Source organism: Catharus ustulatus, chromosome 3, assembly GCF_009819885.2.
Source record: "Catharus ustulatus isolate bCatUst1 chromosome 3, bCatUst1.pri.v2, whole genome shotgun sequence".
Classification (NCBI taxonomy): Eukaryota; Metazoa; Chordata; class Aves; order Passeriformes; family Turdidae; genus Catharus; species Catharus ustulatus.
In genome coordinates this window covers 29124366-29131843 of record NC_046223.1, presented here as the reverse complement: position 1 = coordinate 29131843, position 7478 = coordinate 29124366, and the positions used below count along the sequence as shown (strand labels likewise).

Genomic DNA, 7478 nt, shown 5'->3' with positions numbered 1-7478 from the left:
ACCCTAACCCTGCTAACAGCTCTGTCTATGAGCACTGCAACTCCAGTGAGAGCTTCAAATATAAATTCAGGCCCCAGATTGGGCATTAACTCTAATTTAGACTCTGACTATAATTTACAGACATCACTCTCCACCAGCTTTTTCTGCAGGGCTGTAGTGAAAACACTGAGAATTTTGGGTGAAGATTTTTTTGAGATAAGTGACTTTTGTTAAGTTCCACATCACCATCAGAACGTTTACTAAATGCTTTAAGGTATAATTAATTTTGAGGGGTTTGAATTCAACTTGCTAGAAAACACATTTCATCTATAACTATGGATATTTATTATCACAAAAAGCTTTGAAGAGTCGTTAATCTCACACTTGAATCACTCCCAGCACAAGTTGTGCTCCCAAACTCAGACTGAGAACACTGGAAGTTGTTTCCTAGAGGGGCTTAATCCCCAAATTCATCTCCTGTGGGGGATTGGGAATAATTGCAAAGTTGTTCTTGGTGTAGTTTGGAATCAGAGGATGTTAAATCACCTCTCCAGCAGAAAATGAAACAAAGGGACAGGAATGTAAAGCATATTAAAATGTAGCCTGTTCCCCGATTACAGGTGCAGTCCTCAACACAAGGAGTTTGCAAAAACCAACACCAGCCTCCTCTTGATCAGTCATTCACTGAACAGATCATTGCTCTACCAAAAATACAACCCCAAAACATGCCATTTGGCCAGTTTCTTATTTAACTTTTCTTCCCATTTGCCTGCTGCTGCATCCCCTTCCTGACTGTCCTCAGGGGGAAAGCCAAAATCTTCCCTGTGTGAAATTCCAAAGCTCCTTTCCATCCCTCAGCTCCCTTCTCTCTCCACACTGGTTGAGAAAAGAAGTTGTCAATGCCTAAGCAGCCAATGCACTCCCTCATCCCCACCTACATGCTCGAATGAAGTGGAAAATCCAAATTTTCCCGATATTGCAGGGAGAAGAGGCACTGGATGGTGCTGTAACATCCCCTTCTGCAGGTTTTCTCTGGCAGAATTATTCAGCTGGGTTCGGTGAGCTTCTGTTTTTAGAGGATTCACTGCAAACAGTGGAAAAGTTTGATCTACAACGCTATCCTTTTAAATGAGGAGTTTTGTGTCTCTGCTGCTTTGACCAGGCTGTTTAAAAAGGAGTATGGGTAGTCTAATTAAACTGGTAAAAGTTCTGTGTACTTCTGCCATTGATTTCTGCCCTACCAGTACATTGGCTTATTATCCACCCAAACCTGCTATTCCAGGCACAACCAAACAATTTCTCCAAGTATTCTGAAAGAAAAGTGACTCCCCACCTTTAGACAATTTACTAAACAATGACAGTAGAAAGCAGCTATAGGACAAAAAGAAAATCTATACTCTAGATGTGAAAAAAAAAAAAAAAAAAAAAAAAAGTTACAAAAAATCCATGGAGCCACTTCCTCACCAACAGCCCCAGCACTGAAGACACTTGTCATGTCCACATGGCCATGGCAATTCCTGGCTTTCCCAGGGACCAGTTGGACTTACTGCTCCCTTTGCCAGCACTTTGTTGCACAAATCTGGGAGATGAGTTACCTGCCAGACCCCAGCAAACAGGAAGAAATTCCTTCTCCAGCTGCACGAGCAGCCCAGCTGAGCTGCCAGCTCTGCACACCCCCCGTTACCAGCTGTGCCATCCCAAAACACATCAGCAGAGCTGGCCATGTCCACACCAAATGTACCCTAAGAGGACACAAACCACGGAGCAAGGTGACTCCAAAAGCATCTCTTCCAGATTTAAATTCTGGGTCCATGGGCATAGCAGCTATTTGCATGCCCTGCGCCACTGAGTGTATTAATTTGATGAAACAAGGTATCAAGCATGGTAGGAAGATGACTCCAGCTACTGAGCACAGGATAAAGAATACAATTTTTTTCCACTATGCTCCCGAGAATAACTGTTCTCACCAAGATGCCTGGAGAATGGAATTTCACTTTTGAATTGGGACATGTGCCACCCTTTTTATTTCTGTAGCAAGATCCCTTATAGTTTTTCTATAATCAATTTCAACACAACTTTCTGTTCTAAGGCTATTTGTTCTATTTCGCTTTCAGGATCCATGCCTTCCTTGTTTCTGGAGAAACAAAAAGTGTTATTGAATTGGGCACAAACCCGTTTGTCATTTTCTTCAAGTAGGTCGATGATGATTGGTTTACCGTCCGAGATTAATCCATTCTCAAACTTAAGATTTTTGCCCAATACATTTTTCCTTCTATGACACACATATTTAATCGGGTATTGTCATAACATAACTCATTCACCTGAAAATAAGCTACATATACCGACTTTTGTTTTCCCCCTACCCACACCGAGCGATTGGCATTTCTCTTCTGGATATTGAGAGCAAATGTCTCTGACTGCCCTTTGCCATGTCTTGCCTTGAGATCATAGCATATAATTTTCTTTCCCCATTTACACCTCACATACTGAGTGCCGTTAAATGTTCAGCACTCCTCCTTTCCATTATGGGTGCAGTTGGCCAGGACAGAGCGAGTCGGGGTGCTAATTAGTGGGCATCCCCCACACTCATTGTTACGGCTTTGTGCCGCAGAGCTCGTAGAATTCCTTGGGTATGGGTTAATCGGTTAATGCATACCTCTCTGCCTCTGCCTACGCCCACTAGTTTGCTGCTAGCGGCGAGGCAAACCATCTTCTTGGCAGCAGAGGTATTCTTTAGGGGACCAACGCAAAGTCCGAGCTGCATATCGTCTCTTAAAGACATCCCACCTCGATAATTTTATCGTGTCCGTCCAACAAGGTACTTTATTTGTTCTCTGGCACTCTACTCTTAAAATTTCAGCCCTGCAATTTAGTTTCCCACTAACCCCGTGTTGATATAAGAGAACCCACTCTACAGAATCTAATTCAGCAATATTCAACTCAGCGCCAAGTACTAGAATTCGCTCGCTCAAAGACAGCTCTTTTCGAAACACTTAGTACAGAGCCCTTTAGGTCACATCTCCCGTACACAATGTGTAACCTAAACTTCACAACAGATTTGGTACTTGAAACGAACAAAAGGAAAACATCTGCATCCAGAAGCTATTCACCTTATCTGATCTAGGTTGATCACCGGCTTGTTTGGGGCAATTGTATCTTGAGGTCTCCAGGGGAGGAAGCCACTTTGCACTTGGGTGTTTCTGGTTTTCACTCTGGAGGCGTGTGTCCAGCCTTTTGTCTGCTGTCCGGACTGCTGTGTCTGTGGTTAAAAGGACAAGAAAAGGATTTCCCAGTGAGGAGAGAGAGAAACCTCTTTCCAGGTTTTAATGAAGACCCGATCTCCCGGTTGTATTTTGTGTATGGCGAACCCCAAAGGAGCATTTTGTGTGACAATTTCTTGTTTTCGCAATTTTTGTAAATTTTTATTTATTGTTATCAAGTAGGGTTGTATTTGTCCATCTTCTATTTTTGGATGTCCCACTGGCATCCCATGGTCATAAGGCATCTCGTGTAACATTTTAAAAGGAGATAGCCCTGTCTCAGAGTAAGGCATCGTCCCAATATTTGATAATGCTAAGGGGAGATATTTTGGCCAGGACATTTTTGTTTATATCATTAATTTTGATAGTTGAGCTAGTCTACTAGTACCAGCAAGAATTTATACCTCCCAACCTTTGGTAACTCAGTGAAATCCACTTGGATTCTTTCAAATAGACGATAGGCTATAGGGCAACTACCCCAAATTACCTGTCGTGTCCTGGCTTTGTGAACCTTTTAGCATATCAGGCACCCCTGTACTTCCTGTTTAGCTAATTCATAAATCCCCTTACACCCGAAGAATTTCAGAAATTGTTCTGCCAGAGCCTGTGATCCCCAATGTGTTTGCAAATGTAGTCTCTAGAATTTTTCTGGTGCAATCCTTAGATATTAATTCCCTCTCATCTAGTAATTTCTACTTACCTTCTTCTAATGTACTTCCTATCTTTTTTTTTTTTTTTTTTTCCCTTCAATCTCTTTTTGGGAGGGACAAGGGGGATATCCCTGAGTCCCGCCTTCTGCGAGTTCTGGGGTACTTACCGTTAGTAGTGCTGCATTTTTTGTTTCTTTATCTGCTGAATTGTTTCCTCTAATCCGAAATTGTATTCCTGTTTGGTGTCTCTTCACAGGCACGACCGAGATTGCTAAAGGTTCTGGGGGGTCCTGAGGGGGTTTAGAGGGTCCTGAGGGGGTCTGGAGATGTCCTGAGGGGGTTCAGGGAGGGTCTGGGGGGTCCTGAGGGGGTCTGGGGGGCTCAGAGGGACCTGGGGGTGTCCTGAGGGGGTCCTGGGGGGACTCTGACGGGGTTCAGGGGAGCTCTGGGGGGGTCCTGAGGGGCTTCAGAAGGATTTTGGGGGGCCCTGAGGGGTCCTGAGGAGGTTCAGAGGGGTCTGGGGGGGGCCTCTCCTCATTTACACAAGTGAGGGTTTCTCTCTGGCTGAGCTAAATTTTGGCTCCAAGCATGGCATTTACACTACTGGGAATAATATCCAAGAAGTCACGACTGACAGGAAACTTCTAATTGACTGTGATGTGATTCATTGGGAGGCTCACACTCTCTGAGTTAAAACAGCATCACTACAAAAAAAAGAAATCACTGAAACCCCCAGGCTGTCTGGTAATCCATTGCCCCAGGAGCCTTGATGTGCTGCTGCGATAACCATGGAAATACATTGTGTCATCTCATTTTGTCACAGAAGGGAATAAATTCCTGAGCTCCACCGCAGCCTGCAGGGATGGTGGGGGGGGAATCCCACTTTTCCATCTCCCTCTCCAGCAGGGCAGGGTGGAGATGTGACTCAACACCACACTGGGCACCCCTGGGAGCATCCTGGGACTGGGGTCAGGGACCACAGAGCCCCTGCTCAACTCTTCTTCCCAGGGGATGAACCTGAGGCAAAACAGGTGCTTGACCCACAGCAACATCAGGGCGACAAAGCTTGCTCTGCTATTTCCCAGTGTATTGTTTTTGGGTTTTCAATACCCCTTTGAAAGCGGTGCAGCCAGCTCAGCTCTGCCTCTTGGATGCTGGCAGGCTGCCAGGCTCTAATTAAGCCTGCTGTTATGTCTAATGCTGGTGGCAGTGTTTCAGGGCACCAGCACCGAGGCTGTGGGAGTGGGAGCAGGAGATGAGGCAGCTGCAGAGCTGTGTGGTGACTTGGATGTTCTGGCTAACACACCAAAGAGTGTTGATTTTATCCTCCTCACTGGTCAGATCAGCTCATGAGCACAGATCCAGCCAGGCTGTATAAAAACTCCTTTTCCTGCAGGGAAGAGGACAGCTGAGAGCGGAGAGCACTGGTTTGAAACCCCGCTCCTCACTTTGTGGCACAAAAGTGCTGCCAGAGAGCTCTGAAATTCCTTGGTGCCCAGGTGAGTGCCCACAGCACAGAGCCAGATCTGCAGGCTCGCACTGCACTCACCCACAGCCTGTGCCAGGGGCAGCCTGCACCTGGGAATGGGCCTGAGCTGGGCTCCAGCCAGGGGACAGGAGCAGGGACTGAGGAGGGGACAGCTTCAGCATCTCTCCCTGTGCTCAGGTCACACTGCAGGTCAAGTCTGGATAATTTTCCCTCCGCTTCTGAATTTGAGCAGCTCAAATTCACATCATCCCCCATCATGTGCATCCACAGAGTTGTGGCCAGGTACATCTCACTGCTACAGAGCCTCTCTTGCTGCAAGTCATGACTTGATTTCAGTGCATTCTTCAGCCTCACTCCTCCCCACACAACTCCCAAGAGCACAGCTCTGTTCCTCTCCTCTCCACGCAGCTGCTACCGCCTGTGCAACCCCAGGACTGAATTGCAGCGCCACTGTGCAATGCCCATGCACAGGACAGGATAGCGAGGCACAGCCAGGAAATCCAATCCCAAATCCAGGTTCCTGCAGCTCCCTGTACCCCCAGCCAGCTGTGGATGCTTTGGAAAATCAGCCTCACAGTGCAGAACATGTTGGGATGCTAGCTGGGATGTGGGACTTTGCCACCACCAAGTGATCAGCAGAAAAAACAGAGAACAGCACTTGCTTAATCCCAGACTGGTGCCCTGTGATTTGTATTCTGCCTCTTGATCCAGCAGCTGTGCCCTGCTGCCCCTCCTGATCTCCATCAGAGCAGTTCATCTCTCCCTCAGCCCCACAAGGCTGAGCTGATCTGCTCTGCTTGCAGATAATGCCATGGACAGAGCCATGTTGCAATTAAATACTCTCCTGGTTCTATGCTACTGAGAAGCAGAATCAGAACGCACAATGGCAGATAATTACAGGTGAGCAATTACAGACACAATCTTCCCTCTTTCTTGTCCTTGTTTGTTTTTTTTTCCCATCGTTCCACACTTGCTGAGAGCCTGACACAGTGCCCAGAGCTCTGAAGATGATGAGCAGAGTAATAAAAAAGCCCTTTGAAGCACATCCCTGAAGCTCCCTGAGCCCTGATCATCCTTCATGCCATGTTTCTGCAGCCCTGCTGGCCAGGGTAGTGAGCAGGAGGTCCACTTCAGGTGGTCTGAGCTGCTAAAAGCTGTGTCATTAAAAAACCCCAACTTAATAATGACAATTGAATTGAAGGAATATTGTGGAATATTTCCTGCTTGTTTTCAAGAGGGCTTGTAACTTGCTAAAACTTTTTGAAATTCAGCTGCTGTAAATAGCAACTCATGTGCTTTCCCAATCGCTTACCTTTCTTGCTCAATACTGAGTATCTATTTAGGAACTGGTTTTCAAAACATTGTGCACTTTGCACAATTAATTTGGGGAAGTCTGTGGTGTGTCCCAATGCTCAAAAAAGTGCTCTGAAAAGCTGAGGAGATCACATGTGCAAAGTCAACCTATAGAAACAAATAAGCACATTTTCATACATGCAATCTCTTGCAGGATTGCTTAGAAATCATGAAGTGTTTTAAAACAATGCCATAACATTCTTAAATGCCAAATGTCACATGAAATGAAATATTATTCAGAATCACTTCTCTCTCCTTCCCAACCTGCCTGCAAACAAATGGGATCTGCACAGCTTGGCTGTGGGTGCTGGGAACAGCATCAGGTGTGAGTGGAGTATTATTAACAACTGGAATTATTAACTCTGTTTCAGAAAGCTGTTCTGTGCCTCTACACACGGTTGTTTGGAAGATCTTTTGGAAGATTCATCTTGCACCTCATCCCTCCCTTTTTTAATGAACCACATCATGCTGTCAGACAATGCTGATGGACAGCATAAAGCAAGGAGAAAGGGAAATAGCACCTGAAATGACAGGCAGGGCCAAAACTTTTAGCCACCAGGAAGATTCTGATGGTACCTGGTGGCTCCAGTTTGGTCCCCTCCTCTATTGCCAACCTTCATCAGATAATGCTCCCTGCAAAATTTTAATACTGCAAAATTTAAATGCCTGCAAAATTTTAAGCCAGGGATTTTTGTGTGGTTGACATTAGTTTTCAAGCTTCACAGTGTCTTGTAGGTCCTGTGAAAG

General features: G+C 45.7%; 1 long non-coding RNA gene across 1 annotated transcript; it reads right to left on the bottom strand.

Annotated features, from left to right (window-relative positions):
* Positions 1-380: 380 nt before the first annotated feature.
* On the bottom strand, positions 381-4097 carry LOC116994199. Its single transcript, XR_004417433.1, has 3 exons — positions 4057-4097; positions 3090-3238; positions 381-1063 (listed from the first exon to the last, which is right to left on the bottom strand). It is a non-coding gene; the product is annotated as an uncharacterized LOC116994199 (long non-coding RNA).
* Positions 4098-7478: the final 3381 nt, after the last annotated feature.